Consider the following 15,904-nt stretch of genomic DNA (forward strand, 5'->3'; position numbering starts at 1 on the left):
TGATGGGAGGCACGACCTCCTCACCTCCTGGCCTATAGCTGGTCAAGGGATATAGAGCAGGAATGTGCACGTATTTGGCTGGAATGGGAGTAGTACAGGAGTGTGTAGATTTAGGGGATGTTTTCAGCTGTGTGCTGGTGTCCTCCGCTGACCTGTGTATGTAAATCACAGTGATTCATTACTTCAGCTGTCACTGGCTGGTGTTGTGCTTTCAATACAGAAAAGTAAGATTTGTACTATTCTCTTATCATCCAATCTGGCTTTTTCTCCAGAAATACAGAGGCAGGAGAGACTGCAAATGCCACAAACATTCCACATACAAAACAGCCTCGAGGCTTATTCTTGCATAATCACCTGTAATGAAACCTGGGCCTGAGAAAATATTATAATAATAGAAAGAAGGACAACTGCTAGCAAATTTCAAATATAACTCTTCTGATGGTTGATTCCTAGCTCAGGGAGATGTCAGCAAAAATGAAAATGGAGGTCACCAGTGAAGACTGAGAGAGAACAAGCCCTGAAGAGGGAATGTTTGTTCTTTTCTATAATGGAGACAGTGACTGGAGGGGGAAGTTTCCCGACACTAAGAGACGTATAAGCAAGAGCCAGGGACCTGTGGAGGGACAGATGCCAGTTATAGTGTTGTTGGGAGTTTACTCTTCAGGAGCAGCACCACTCTGTGGGCTCAGGATACCATGCGCCCCACCACAGGAGCTGAAGTGCGGGACTGTTCCATCAATAGGATGGCAAGAAGGGGCCATCCCCGCTGTGTGACAAATGGAACACTGGCAGAAAAACTGTCTCCAGATTTACCTTAAACTTACCAAAGTCACTGGGGTGGGGATGGGGGGGTGGGAGGGCAGCAAACATTACTCATTGTTAGTATTTCCTTCCCTAACAAATACACGCACACTGCTGAACGCACTGCTTCATTCCTCTCTTCCAGGACTGATCCTCTTGCTCATTGGTGCAGGAGTTTCAGAAAGGGTGGGGAGAAACTGTGAAATGAATCATAAAGTTTACAGCCAAAAGAAAACACACAAAGTCCAACTCAAGCATTGGCATTCTCATTTGGTGAACAGGCCTTGGTCACTGTTAGCATTTTATTGTCTGCATTTTTTTTACACTGTGCTATTTTTGTAACTGCTGAAAACTGAAAACAACTAGATTCCCACAGACTGAGACAGTAAATTTTGAGGAAAATGAGAGTTTAATGTGCAGACTTCTGCACGTTAACAGATTTTTTAACTTTTGCAGAATCTCCAGTGCCAATTCCTGCATTTTGGGGGGTGTTGTTTATTTGTTTGTTTGTCTTTGTGAGCGTGTTCATTCCATGTTTCATCTGATATCAACTATTTATTTTGAACTGTCACCTTTTTTCCCACTCACTAACTGTCATCTGTCTCCACTACTTTCTGCAAGTGCACAAAAATTCTTTGATCGTTTTAAGATGGAAAAATATTCCTCCTCGAATCATCTGTGCTTCCCTCCTCAACTGAATGGATTAAAGTCTGTGCACATTGCCAATGCATTTGTATCCAATTATTCATAATTAATCTCTGGGTGTAACCACGTTTTTATTTCAGCTTCAAAGGAACGTTTTCAAGAGGTTTTTGTTTTTTTTTTTTTAATTTTATTATTCAGAGTTAATACACTGCCCCAATTCAACAGACATTTGTGAAATACAAGGATGGCTTTCTAAACAGTTATTATATGTTGGCAAAAAGAAATGCCAACAAGCACCTAGTCTTAAAACACTTCAAATTGTCACTTTTGCATAAAATAAATTGAAGAGACTGATACTTGCCATACTACTAAGTAGGCAAACCTACTTCATCGTTAATATGTGCACACATGACACGTGCACACACAACAAGTGTTTTCCATGCATCTGCACAATAGGTAGGACAGCCTCTGCACTTCTGCAAGCAGGAAATAAATTTGTGGCCTACAGAAGACCTGCAAAGCCTCTGTTCTTCAACATATTTTTTTTCTGGTTCAGCCTTTCAATTCAAAACACTTGATACGCTACATACTCTACTGTTGTTTTCTCAAATTCCTCATGAGAGGAATTGAGCTTTGAAGGCACATGCAAAGCTGTTGCACATTTGGCTCTCACCTGAAATGCAGTTGGAATTCCATCCCAGCCTAGAAACTGCAAGATATATATGTAGCTCAACAACCCAATTACTAAGTGGGGAGGCGATGATAGCATGGCATAGCAAATGAAAGGGAGCGTATGAGGCTGAATCACTGAGGAAGCTGAAAGTGAGCAGAGGTGTTTGAACTTGTTGTGGCTTGAAAAAAAAATTAGCACAAAAACTCAAGAACAAACCAATTAGTTCAAACCTATGCTTGCTCTACCATGCATTGAATGGACAGAGTAGAAGATAAAGAGGGAAGAAAGGAGAAAAATGTGGTGTTTACTCACAAAGCAATATTAGGCACCTGTGTCAAAGAATTAGCAATAAAAACAAATGTTGAGATTTGTTGAAAATGCCTATTCCCTTCCTCCAGGAAATGAGGCCAGAAATTTCAACTCGCATTTTGTCCAACAAATGAGAACTAGAATACCTTCTTCTCAAGTATCTTGGCTTATATATGTCATTTCCAGTCTTTCACCCATAACTCTTTGCTTAGATAGTTTATTCTTAGACTTTCCTTTCCTGCTGGTGGGGTATAGTCCTCCATTTTTCCTATGTTCATGGCTGAGCTCCCAAACACAAGATCCCTTTTGGCAGTCTGTTACTATAGAGACAAAGTAAAAGAAGTATGTACACATCTATCATGTTCCTGCTAGAGAGACCAATGCCAACATCAGAATATATATCAGAAAGATATAGCAGTTATTCTCCTCAGTAACAATGTACGTTTGGTTATCGCAGTACTTCAAACATCCTCTGTTGACCTGCATCCTCAGCAGGGATAGGTGTAGCTGCAACAGTGAAAGGGGAGGCCGTGCAATGGCATACCCCTTAAGAATGGAAGTCTATCATGGTCTACATGGTGGGAAAGACTGTAGAGATGCACAGAGTACCAACCACATGGTAAGATGAGAATGCATATTGTAATGGCTAATGCTAATAAGGGGGTTAAGTTTGAAGTTCCCGTAAAGCCAAAAGTTTGGCTAGCTCTTTTCCTGATGACATATATGCTGAGCCATACAGTGTTAATAAGCAGTTTGTTCAAATCCTTTAGCTCTCTCTATCAGTAAATCTGCCCTCTCACCAACTGTTCAGGATTTTTCTTCATTATGAACTAGTCCTCTTGGGATAACTAATCCTCTTCCTTCAGTTTTCATTCTTAAGGATGCTCTCCTCTTGGAATAAGAACTCTGAGGAATTAATCTTGAGCAATTTATGTGAGTTATTGCAACTATTTCTGCTTCCATACTCATATTGTGGACAGGAAGCAAATATCTGACAACATTCTGGAGTCAGCAAACAGACCAAATACTAATACATTACAATACTACCAAGGATAATGCCTTACTGCACAAGTGAGACTACTGATTCTTGGCATGCCCTAGGGCCTTGATGGCTTTGTTCCAGTGTGTTCCAGAGTGACGGATGAAAGCTTCTCTTGATTTCTTTGTAGATGATTAAACATCCACAAAACATCCTGGTATTTATCTAAAACCAGAATGGTCTACACACTTTTTTCTCCCTATGCTGTAAATGTTGAGAGCATCAGGAAATAAAAAAGTCCATCTCAGTGTCAACTAAAATTAAGAGAGAATCAGTCTCTCTCTCCACAAAAATGTATATTCACTGCAACTTGCAATTCTTATGTTCTAGTAAGAAATTACAGAAGTCCCATTATACCAAACAAAGGAATATGGTGTACAGTGCAAGTTCAGGGACACATTTCAGTTTCCTTCATGTTGTTGTTCGTTTATTTTTATGACAGTGAGATCCCCTGTAATAGTAACTATCTTTGCTCAGCAGTTGCTTGATTCTTAAAAGCTGTAGGAAGATGTTCAGCCACATACTGAAGCTATGGCAATAGTTAGCTTTGATTTCTTTTTCTTGTGTTCTACGGATGTTCTTGTGCCAGCCGCAAGGCGGGTAGAAGTAAGCACATGAATGATACCATAGCACCTACAAACTGTCTTTGCTCTTTTGTGATATCTGTGCCTGAACAATTAGCAGTTAAATCTTCATGAATGTCAGAAAGGTATGGGGACACGCAAATGCTCACACACATGTGCTCATGCATAAGCCTGTGTACACATGTGGAAATATAATATACAGGTAAAAATCATTAAGCTGGTTTTAAAATTCTTGTTAGCACCATCTAGTTCTAACCATAGAACAATGCCATTCCCATTCCCTCACTTCTTTTACTTCAGACCAAGGTTACGCCTGCCCAGAAGGAAAATAGTAATCTCCAATCTGCCACCTTTGCAGAAATTTTACCATATTATATTACTCTACTTATGTGGGGAGGAGAGGGTAAGAGGAGAAGGGAGGGATGTGTGTTTGGTGAGGATAATCTGAACTATCCAGACAAATCAAACACATTTTGTAGTTCTCAAACAAATCCAATTGATTGGTACTATTCTAAATAGCTAGATTCCATTATCTGGGGATGTTTCCTAACCATTATGTCAAAATGTCTTCCCTCAATAAGATGTCATAGACGCCTCATACCTATGGACATAAATTAGGGACTAGTTTGAGATCCATCAGCACCAAGATTTACTAAAGGAATAAGAAATTCTCATCAAATAGAAGATAAGTATTTTAGTTGAGAAATGAAACAGAAATATTTGAGTATAAGAGACTATTCTAAATCTCTTGATGAGGCACACTGTATTCAGTCTGGGCAGACAGGAAGCTTATTGGCTACAGTGAGTGTAGATAACGCAGGTTGTTGTCAACAGAACTTCAGCAGTTTTGTTTGGAGATGGTAGCGGGAGGGGTAACCTTCTAATTAAGCTTTCTTTTTCCTCTCAGTTCTCTGAAAAGCGGATGTCAAATTCAGCAGCTCCTGCATAACAAAAAGCCAAATATACGACCAGCATTTTCAGTTTTTAGGATCTCTGCAACATATAATTTTTAAAAATCTACAAATACATAGCTATGTGACAAGTTTATGTATTTTACAAATGGGATATGTGCAAATAGCTAAAAGGTTCATCAGACTAAATCTCGGGTCAAGGTAAGTATCTCAACTACTTATATCAATCCGATTCTTTGTCATTTCCAACCACACTGAGTAAGCAGTAACAGAGAACAAGATTTCCGTTCATCAGCCAAAATCCATTCATTTTGATGAAAAAAAAAGATAAGGTACTAATTAGTTTTGTTTTATTTTTCAAGTATAAATCCCTTGCTCAAGAAGAGCAACACTTCTGAATAGTTGTAACACTTATTTGTTTGACAGTAACAAATGGCAGTTTATAGTCGTAGCTATCTGCACAAAGCTTCATGCATATCAAACACCCCAGTCTTCTCCAGGAATAATGAAGACTCATTGTTGCTGGTGCTGGCTTCACAGTCTCATGAAGAGCTTCATTATTAGGCTGTTGGCTTGAAAAAGTGTGGTGGAATCAAGCAGGATGGATGTACATGCATCAGGCTGCAGGCAAAGAAAGCATGAGGGAAAAAAACAATAGGTACATCAAGGTTGAGAGGTAAGAGTCACTTTGTCCTAGCAAAGGCAGTATGGCAGTGTTGCAGAACCAGCCATATGCATGCATTAGGAAAAAGAACATATAATGTTTGTTTGTTTGTTTGTTTGTTTCATTAAAAAGTGTCTTCCAGCAATACCAGTATAATTGCATCTCATAAGCTGAGTAACACTGGGTCTGATCTGTAGTCAGACAAAAAAAAAGACTTTGAGAGACTATGCAGACCTTTCTGAAAAAATAACTTGGATAATTCAGAAAGTAACATTATTCCACACTGGTCAAAATAAAACCAGTTGGAATTAAAAATCTGCAGGCTTAGGAAATGCTGTTCAGCTGCCATTGACGAAAAACTGTCATAGAATCACAAAATACATACACAGCAGCTAAAAAGTGGCCATTGTAGTTCTCATAAAGAAAGATTGGTAATTGAAATCTCCTTTTCAAATTCCAATATAAATAGTTACACTCTCAAGATATCACTGCAACTGTATAAAGATTCCTTAGTTCTTGCTGTACATTTTTGTGCTGCTTGAGAATTGACTTTTCTTTGTTACAGGAAGAAATAGTTACTTTCAGCAAGGGAGGAAATCGTGATTCCCATGCTTTGCTCTTCAAATATTTGAAGATTCCTCAGGAGAGCACAACACAGAATGAATATCATGATCATCTGCTAACTCTCCTGGCAGTCCAAGATAAGTTTTATATGGCCTTAAGTATCTATTTACCTGGGTCACTTCTCAGAGACGAGGGGATGGTGGATTGCAAGGACTTTCATTTCCCAGATGAGAAATATCATAAACTGCAAATAGCTTTTAGTCAAATATGATCGTACTCTTGGTGTTTTTTTTTTTTCTTTGCATTATTTCTACTTTAAAAATTTGAGGTGTATACTCAAGTCCTGTTAGCCACTAGGCAAATTCCTCCAATTTGCTCATAGTTCTTTCCGTTAATGCATTTTGTTAACAAATAAAAATGTCTGCATGGATCATCAGTAGATTGACTCTGTTAATAATCCTGTAAGTCATCCACTCACCAGCAGCAATATCCAGGATGTAATGGAGTACATCACATTAGAAGTTATTTCACCTTCAGTGACTATCTCTAGAGTAAGTATGAGAACAGAGTATCTCAGGAAGTCCACGTTCTGCTGATCCTGTAAGATATCACATATTTTCAAAGAGAAATAAGAAAACTGAAATTAAACACATACATTTCCTCTGAGGATTCCATAAATGTATTATTTTGATAGTCAATTAACATCAGCCAGTGAAAAAAAATGTCATCAATAAATTAATTTGTGATATTTCTGTGGCTGTTGGCTTCATCTAAAACTGATTACAGCCAGAATGGGAAGTAGCAACAGAATACTTTAAGGGAATAATTTGGAGAACTAGGCCCCTTTTTCTATTTGTTTTAGTAGACTTTTTTTTTATATACGCTCTTTCTGTGGGAAAAATTAAACAAAAAAATAATAATAACAATCAAGAGTGATGCCTATTATTATATCATTTGAATCACCTAAAAATAAATTACATTGTGTATCCATTGTGCAACACTACAACAAGGCTGTTAACGTGAAATGCCTGTTATATTAAGTCAATTCTGAGGACTATCCCACATTTTCACAGAGGTACAAACCATCCTGGGCAGTGGTGAAAACATTATGCAAACACAGAAGCAGTTGGACAAACAATCCAAAACCATGGATTGGTATCAAGAGATCAACAGACATGACTACAAAAGATCTGCCCAGGAAGGTATGTGCCAGGCTTTGAGAGAATTCTTGAGGGAGCTGTTTCCCAAAGGGAGGACGTTAACCATTGCTAAGAGGCTCTGCATTCCTGCATACCTAACACACAACTGGAGGGCACAGATTTAGATCTGCAATGTGGTGGTCCAGATAAGGCCAGTAGTGTTTGTCGTGTTCCAATATTCACCACTCATAAGAAGAGAAATATTGGCTTGAACTGGCATTATGTTTTATCAGAGAGTTTCTACATCTTTTACATTCCTGGAGGACCCAGACTATTCCACCGTGAAATAATATCAATTACGTGTAGCAGTCTCTTTGAAACAACCTGATTGAAACCAAAGGTGGTTACAGTAACTAAATGTAATTTTAAAAAATAATAAAATAAAATAAAATAAAACAAAATAAAATTGTATTTACAAGAAGAGTGGATTGGAATCCCCTAAAACTAAGGTTTCTATCTCAACACGTATCTACAAGAAAGTAAGTATGCTCCATGTTATCATCTCCCATATATAAACTTCTTTGCACATTCAAGGTCTCCTAACAGCTGTTCAGGATAAAACATAATTTTCATCTGTTGGAAATAATGAATACTTTCTACTTATTCCATAAGGTGCATTTACTTTATAAGCTAAGATGGGAAGGAGATAATTAGTGGAATTCCAGCTGCTACCTTCAGCAACCTGAGAAGCAGATTAAATTAGCTCTCTGATTCTGTCCTTATTGGCACCTGCTGAGTGTTGCTGTTCTCTGTGGACCTTCTCTGGTACTGCTCTGGTACTGCTCTGTTCTGCTCACTTCATTGGAAGTGAGCAAACCCTAATATAAACAAAAGGAAGAAAAGACTTCACATTGGTCTCTTTTACATGTACTAATGGAAACTAAGAGTTATAACCTCCACTCACCTTTTTGTCAACAGAAATAGCAGTCGTAATAGAACAAGATAGACTCCGCAATCAACAGCTGTGATTCTTAACTACCATAGAGTAGGCTTCTCAAGGATGTACTTCGGTGTAAATATGCTTAAATGCACATTTGATCGCTTTTTCTGCCTAGTCAGGTGACTCCTGGGAGAAAAATTGGAGATTTATTCATTTCTGCACAAACACCACAACTTCTTTTGTTATCATTTAATAACCATTGCTGCTTTGGGAGGAACAGAGTAGTAAATATTTACTTGCTTGATGAAATGAATGCTGAAATTCTCAAAACAGCTGCTGGTGTAAACATCAACAGGTAAATTGAATTTCAGTTCAGTCTTCCACAAAACACAGCATGATGGATACAAGGAGGAACAACATAGCTTTTTAATGCCATTTCTGTGTTTACTGAGGTTGAACTTTATCATTTGATCTTACTCTGAATTCTGAGCAGGACAAGTTATGTATCTGAATGAAGCTCCTAGCACATTCAACACTGTGGACCATAAAAGCACCTTGTACTTAACTTCTGGGGGGATATTAACAGAATCACAGAATCACAGAATCACCTGGGTTGGAAGGGACCTCAAGGATCATGTAGTTCCAACCCCCCTGCCTAGCAGGGCCACCAAACATCCACATTCAGATCAGGTTGCCCAGGACCCCGTCCAACCTGGCCTTGAACACGTCCAAGGACGGGGCATCCACAACCTCCCTGGGCAGCCCGTTCCAGGGCCTAACTACTCTCCTTGTGAAGAACTTCCCCCTAACATCCAACCTAAATCTTTCCTCCTTCAACTTGGATCCATTTCCCCTAGTCCTGCTGTTGTCAGCCCTTCTGAAGAGTTTACTCCCCTCCTGGGTGTAGGTTCCCTTCAGGTATTGATAGGCTGCAATGAGGTCGCCCCGCAGCCTTCTCTAACACCCATTGCGTACCATGAAGTACCAGTCTCTGTATACAGACAACTACTTAATTGGCAAAATGGGTCATTTAGATGAATATTTATAAAGAACTTCATATGAAATGGCAGCATCCATGGGCTATTTTTATTACAATTATCTTCTTGCAAGCAGCAGAAACATGCTTTGCTGTCTTCAAGATTTAGGATGCTGGAAGAGAAACAAGACAGGCAACATGTGTGTTTTCATTACAGGTCAACAGAAAAAATTGGTATTTTCTGTGTAACTGGCTCCAGGTGACGTGACAAGGATTAGTTAAATATACCTGGACTTCTGACTCACAGTTGTGATGGGAGGTTCTTTGTCGGGGTAAGGCTGAAGCTCAAAGAGGTGAGGGGACCTTCAAAAATTAAGCAAGCCTAAATAATAGTTTTCTTCTGTCTCTTTCTCCTTATCTCCTTCAAACAGTAAGAAAGATTATTTCATACTATGTATCTGTAGTAATACTAGTTGTTCCTTGGACAGTGTTACAGTGACAAAGCCAGCAGATGGTCTTGGTGCTGGAAGCATTACTCTCTGATCCATGCTACAAAGTGCCTTTGCATCTGTCTTGTTAAGCCACTTTACCTGAAAAACAAACCCCTATAGCTGTCGAATTATTTAGTCTGAAATGTCAGTGCCATTATTCGAACAGAGCAGAGACACCAAAAGCTTGCAGTTTTGACTGCTGCACTCATTCTAAGATACAATAATTTTGTATCTTGAATAAGTAGATAAACGGGTTTAGAGTCAGCTAGAACAACCTAATGGTGGCCTAACTGCCCTTCTGAGTGAAAAATAGGTTACTCAAAACTCCAAATAGCACATAAATAGCTAATCTTTAAGTCTCTGACTTACTCTTGGAGCTCAGAACCTTAGCAAGATGTGTCTTCTCTCTGATTCAGTACTGCTCTTTGTAATACAAAAAAGTAGTATTCACCTAATTACTGTTGTCAGTAGATTTCAGACAAGCAAAATACATAGAAATAGTCACAGAGATACAAAATTAGCTGAAGTGAAGAGGAGGAGCACATGCTCTGAAGAGAATCACGTCCTTTACTAGTTTCTTGCCTGAAAAATCAAAGAGCTATTAGATCACCTGGTTCTCCAAACCCTTTTAACACAAGCTCAGTCAACTAGCTTTGCTTCTAAGTTATAATTAAATTCTACTAACTGACATCGTTGTTCATGCTTTTTCTATTCTCTTTACAGCTTTTTCTCTACACATTCAACTACACAAGTCTGCAGCGCTGCCACGCACAACAATTCACTGTGGTGAAACCAGAGGCGCACGAAACATGTATTTGAATAGAGCATTAGGACTTGAGAAGATTGGATGGAAATTATGTGGCGACTATGGAGGAAAAAAGGGAAGAAAAAAAAGATAGATCTCTGGTGCATGCATCGGTAAGTAACCACAGTAACAACGCTCTTGGCCCTGAACTTTAGCTTTGACAGGAACCTGCTTTGCAGATTACTGAGGCAGTGGTGATGCATCACACTATGCATGTGACTATATCTGCACATTTCCCATAGATGTGTGGGGGACAGAGCTCTGAGATATGCACTTTAGGCTTCATACGTTGTATGAGGGAAGAATTGGATATCTCAGGCTATGCTAGACAGCCTTGCTCTTGTGCTGCTCGCACTGCTGACCAGAAATTGTGCAGCCAAGTCAGCAGACTGAGCATGACCTAATATCCTCTTTACCCCAGCAGGACTTACCAGATCAAATTTAGCACTGTGATAATGGCCCACACTGGAGCTGACTTGCAATTCAACCATCTCAGAATCAAGGGCAAGGCATGATTTTGTTTGCCTTGTACTGACAGCCTTGGAAAGGCTTTCAAAATCAGGTCACATTTTAGGCAATCATGAAGAAATTCATCTGGGCCCAAGTTGGGACCCATATCTGAGGTGATCCAAGGTGTGACTGACTCCAGCAGATCTGTGCTGAAAGCACTGGAGGTCCAGGATTCCTGCAGGGATTCACACCCACAGTTCTCACCTTGGAGCCAAGTGCTCAGGCAGTGTGAAGATAGCCTCTGCCCTCCTTTATAAACCCATTTGACTTTGAATGAGTAAGCCTTGTCCGTAGAGCACTGACTTGGGTCTGGGTGAGATCTGAACTCTGGTCTCCAGGCATTTTACAAACAAGTGAGAAAGTATCAGAGAGCCTCCATGCTGCAAACCCAAAGGTCTGGAAAACGTTTGCAGTGGGTGTCAAACCCTTCTCCAGGCCACTATCACAGGCAGCATGATGGGCCTGGTGGCTTGGCTACAGCTGCCTTGATGTTTTTAGCAGGGCCCAAAATCTACAAAGATATGCAAACCAAGTGCTTCTATGTATGAAGACCTAAATGTTGGAGTATGAGCACAGGAACAGAGTATCAGGGAAAAAAAAGAAGAGAAATTAGACCTTACGTTTTCTCATCACTAAGAATCAGCAGGCAATTTTGAATCTGTGTAGAATTTAAGTGTCCAATTGCTGCTCAAGATATCTAAAACCTCCTTGGCTCTCCCAGCAAAATAATTAAATATGTAAATAAAGTTAGCTTTGTTGACCTGCCACAAACTTTAGTTTAAGTCAGTCAAGTCAAAATTGATTTTCAAATAAAACTGACTATAAAATATTTTACTTAAACTCACTAAAGGCTAACTTTAAAACTGTCATTAAAAAAAAAAAAAAAAAGTGTCCATGAAAGTAGATGGTCGACTTCAGGAAAAAAGCATTTCACCAACCTGAACTATGTTCTGAATTAATAATTATTAAACAAAGTATATGTGTGTGCAAACAGAACACATAACAAGATCTTCTAGCATGTTGTTTTAGAATATATCTTTTTGAGATAAAACTTCCTAGAACAGGGTATTTTGTTGTAGAAAAACAAAGGATATAATATTATAATATTGACATAATGTGGGACATATGTGCAAGCACAGGTACATTCATTTTGCATCTCTATCTTTTTCTTTAAGGTTATGAATTGATATTTGAAAACCTGAAAAAGGGGAATGAGCTGCAGAACCCAGCCCCTTTCACTGGTGAACGCATGAGAATCAGTACAAAAATATTACTTGGCAGCAGCCAAAATTATGAAAGGAAATTAATGTGTTTAAACCCTCTGTTTCTCACTTGTTCCCACGTAGTGACTGAACCTACAAGGATTGGCCCATCCAACTCCAGGATGCAGAACAAAAGAGACACACATCTATTAAGGCAAACCCAGAGAAGGATCATGAGTGTAGTTAGGGACTGGAGCATTTCTCTTACAAAGGCTGAGAGAGTTGGGCTTGTTCAGTCTGGAGAAGAGAAGGGTCTATGGAGACCTGATTGTGGCCTTCCAGTATTTGGAGGGGCCTACAAGAAAGGTGAAGAAAGGGTGTTGTTTTTCATTTGATTGATTGTTTTACCAGGGCCAGTAATGACAGGACAAGGGACAATGGTTTTAAAATGAAAGGGTAGATTTAGATTGGATATAGGGAATAATACTGTTACTGCAAGGATGGCAAGATGCTGGCACAGGCTGACCAGAAAAGCTGTGGATGCCCCATCCCTAGAAGTGTTCAAGGACAAGTTGGGTGGGACCCTGGGTAGCCCAACCCCCCTGCTGTGAAGTGCAACTGGATGATCTTTAATGTCCTTTCCAACCCTAATCCAGACCATTCTATGATTCTACTAAAATAACAGAACCACTGAATGTTTGAGGTTGGTAGGGGCTTCTGGGTCCATCTGGTCCAACTCCTGCTCAAGCAGGTCACCCAGAGCAGGCTGCCCAGGCCCATGTCCAGACAGCTTCTGAAGATTTCCAGGGAGGAGACTCCAAAGCCTCTCCAAGTGCTCCGTCACCTGCACAGCACAGAAGTGCTTCCTGGTGTTCAGATGGAGTCTTCTGTATTCCAGTTTGTGCCCAGTGCTTTTTGTCCTGGCACTGCTAGGAAGTGTCCTGGCACTTTTAGAAGATTGTCTTGTGAACCTTCTCTCCAGGCTAAGCACTCCCAGTTCTTTCAGCCTTTCCTCAGAGGAGAGATGCTCCAGGACCTGCATTATCCTCGGCTCTCTTCAGAATGGTCTTCATACTGGGGAGACCAGAACTGGACACAGCACTCCAGGTGTAGCCTCACAAATGCTGAGCAAAGGCCAAGGATCACCTTCCTCAGCTGGCTGGCAATGCTCATGATGCAGCCCAGAATATCATTGGTCTTCCTTGCTGCAAGGGCACATTACTGGCTCACGTTCAACTTGCTGTCCAGCATGACCCCCCCAGAGTCTTTTCTGCAGTTACTTTCTAGGCTCTTTTACCTCTTTCCTGATGAACAGAACTAATTTTAAAAGTTCATAGCAATCAAATATGATTTAGAGAGATCCTGTATGAAACAGTATCACTGCTAATTACAAAGGCAGAAATTTGGTGTCCCTGTTCACTGCAGGAGAGTTGGACTAGATGGCTTTCAGTGGTCCCTTCCACGATTCTGTGATCTTTATTTTGTGTGAAGAGAATTTCTACAGAGGTTTAACTGAATTTCCAAAGGAAACCTCTCACCATTGTCTCATTTCATTGTTTAACACCATCGATAGTGGCAATTAAAGCATTAACGTGAATAGGTTTATTAGTATTCCCATAGTCATAACACCCAGCACCATAGCTCAGAGAGCTCCAAACCCAGGCGGTGCCAGAGCGTCGGGACTGCCATAGTGAATAGTCGGGACTGCAGGATGGTCGTGCAGCGGCGAGAGATCACGGATGCGTCTCGCTTCCTAGGGAGCTGCCAGGAGGGAAGCACGGCTCTCGTTTGAACCGTAGTATTGCAAAGTGGATCACAGCGTCAGACAAGCCCGAGACACCTCTCTGTTTCCGGCATAAAGCACCACTAAAGGGGAGGGAGACAAATTCCCGCAAATCGCTGGAAGCCAGACGTTGCACTGGAAAACACTTGGGAAGCAACTCCGATCTCCAGGATGTGCGGCGCCCCTCAGCCCGCTTCCCCGCCCCTCCCGTCCCGGGGACCCTCTCGACAGGAGCCGCCGTCCCGCAGAACGTTCTGCGGCGGGGCTCAGATGCCGGAGGGCATCCTGCCGGGATGCCGCAGCCCTGCCGGGAGATCCGCGCCGCCGGGCACCAAGCAAGCGTTGCGCCGCACCGTGCCGACCCCTCAGCGGGAGCGGAGCGACTACCCGCTGCTAGGTCCCCCCCAGCGGGTGGAGGTCGGTGTGACCGGGGCCAGGGACACCCCGAGCCGGGTTACCGGCGGTGCTCAGCCTTCCCATGACGGCCACGCCGCGGCATTCTGAGCGAGCGCCCCCCGCCTCACCGGCCACGGAGCCCGCGGGGGAGCCCCGAGGGCCGCGGCGGCAGCGGGCGGGGGCGGACATGTTGGCGGGGGCGGCCGCTGCCGCACGGCGGGGGAGGGCGGTGCAAGATGGAGGCGGCGGGAGGGAGGGGGAGCGCTGCGGAGGGCATCTGAGGTGAGGGCGGGCGGAGCCTGCGGCGGGGAGGGGCCGGCGGGGGGGTGAGAGCCCAGCGCACGGAGCGGGCGGCCCCGGTGGCACAGAGGAAGGGGAAAGGGATGCGTCTGTGTGGAACAGGAGATTAAGTCCCCAGACAGAGAACAATGGGAGCGTTAGGAATATTAAAAATGTTGAAAATGCCGAGGCTATTACGACTGTTAAACAATAGGGGGAGAACCCCCCGCCCCCTCTGACGGCCGCAGTGGCCGCGGTGAGGGCTGCCCGCAGGGACCCCCGTCCCGCGCACTGCACCGGCGCTGAACCCATCGCCGCGTTACACCCCGTGTGTCACACAGCGCGCCGCGCGGAGGGCCCGGCCCGGCGCAGTGCGGGGGGCGGCGCGGCGCTCACGTGTCCGCCTGCGATATAGGGCAGCAGCCGGGCTGCGCTAGCGGAGCTCGATGTTCCCGCAGCGCGGGGATTTCTGAGAACTGGGGCTGTGTCCTCGCATGAACCCGGCTCACTGCCTCCCCCGCCCGCTCCGCAGCCTTAAAGCGGCGATGCCGCAGCCGCGCCGCACGTACGCCTGCAGCCCGCAGTGCGGAGCGGGGCCGGGCGGAGCGGAGCGGGGCGGAAGGGCAGGAGGGAGACCGGAGGCAGCTGGCCTGTGTCGCACACAGCCTGCTGCACACCCGTCCTCCGTTGTAATCTTCTTCGTTATTATCACTGTTGTTATTACTACCTTTATTATGATCGCCGTTGCTCAGTGAAGCACCCGGTGGAGGGTCAATGCTCTCAGCACAGCACCGTCCCCGCGAACTGCCTCCACAGAGGGCTGCAGGACAAAGGCATTGACTGTCCCATTGCCGCCCATGACTTGGGGGCTGCTGGGCACAAAGGAGCTCCCTCAGTTCCGTTGCCCACAGAGCAGCACAAGCCCTGGGAAAGCTATGGAGGAAGGGGCTTTGGATGACTTTGTAGAGGCAGCATCAAATGCTGAACTACACAGAATGGCATCCCCCAGCACAGCCGTGTCTGCTCACGCTCCCAGCAACCGTGCTAGGCTTCCCCAAAGGGCAGAGGTGCTCCCTTCCTACAGTGCGGCTCTGAACGGGCAGTGGCTGCTGCTGGGGGGAAGGCACCATATTCCTTCAGTACCGTCATGGGGCAAGGGGACACCCTGCACATGTGGAGCACCATGTAGCACC

At 43.2% G+C, this 15,904-nt stretch overlaps 1 long non-coding RNA gene across 1 annotated transcript; it reads right to left on the minus strand.

Moving 5' to 3' along the window:
* Positions 1–5,338: 5,338 nt before the first annotated feature.
* LOC128089663 (uncharacterized) lies at positions 5,339–8,155 on the minus strand. Its single transcript, XR_008210639.1, has 3 exons — positions 8,062–8,155; positions 6,669–6,788; positions 5,339–5,583 (listed from the first exon to the last, which is right to left on the minus strand). It is a non-coding gene; the product is annotated as an uncharacterized LOC128089663 (long non-coding RNA).
* Positions 8,156–15,904: the final 7,749 nt, after the last annotated feature.

The sequence above is a fragment of the Tympanuchus pallidicinctus genome, unplaced genomic scaffold (genome assembly GCF_026119805.1).
Source record: "Tympanuchus pallidicinctus isolate F22 unplaced genomic scaffold, pur_lepc_1.0 scaffold4, whole genome shotgun sequence".
Lineage (NCBI taxonomy): Eukaryota > Metazoa > Chordata > Aves > Galliformes > Phasianidae > Tympanuchus > Tympanuchus pallidicinctus.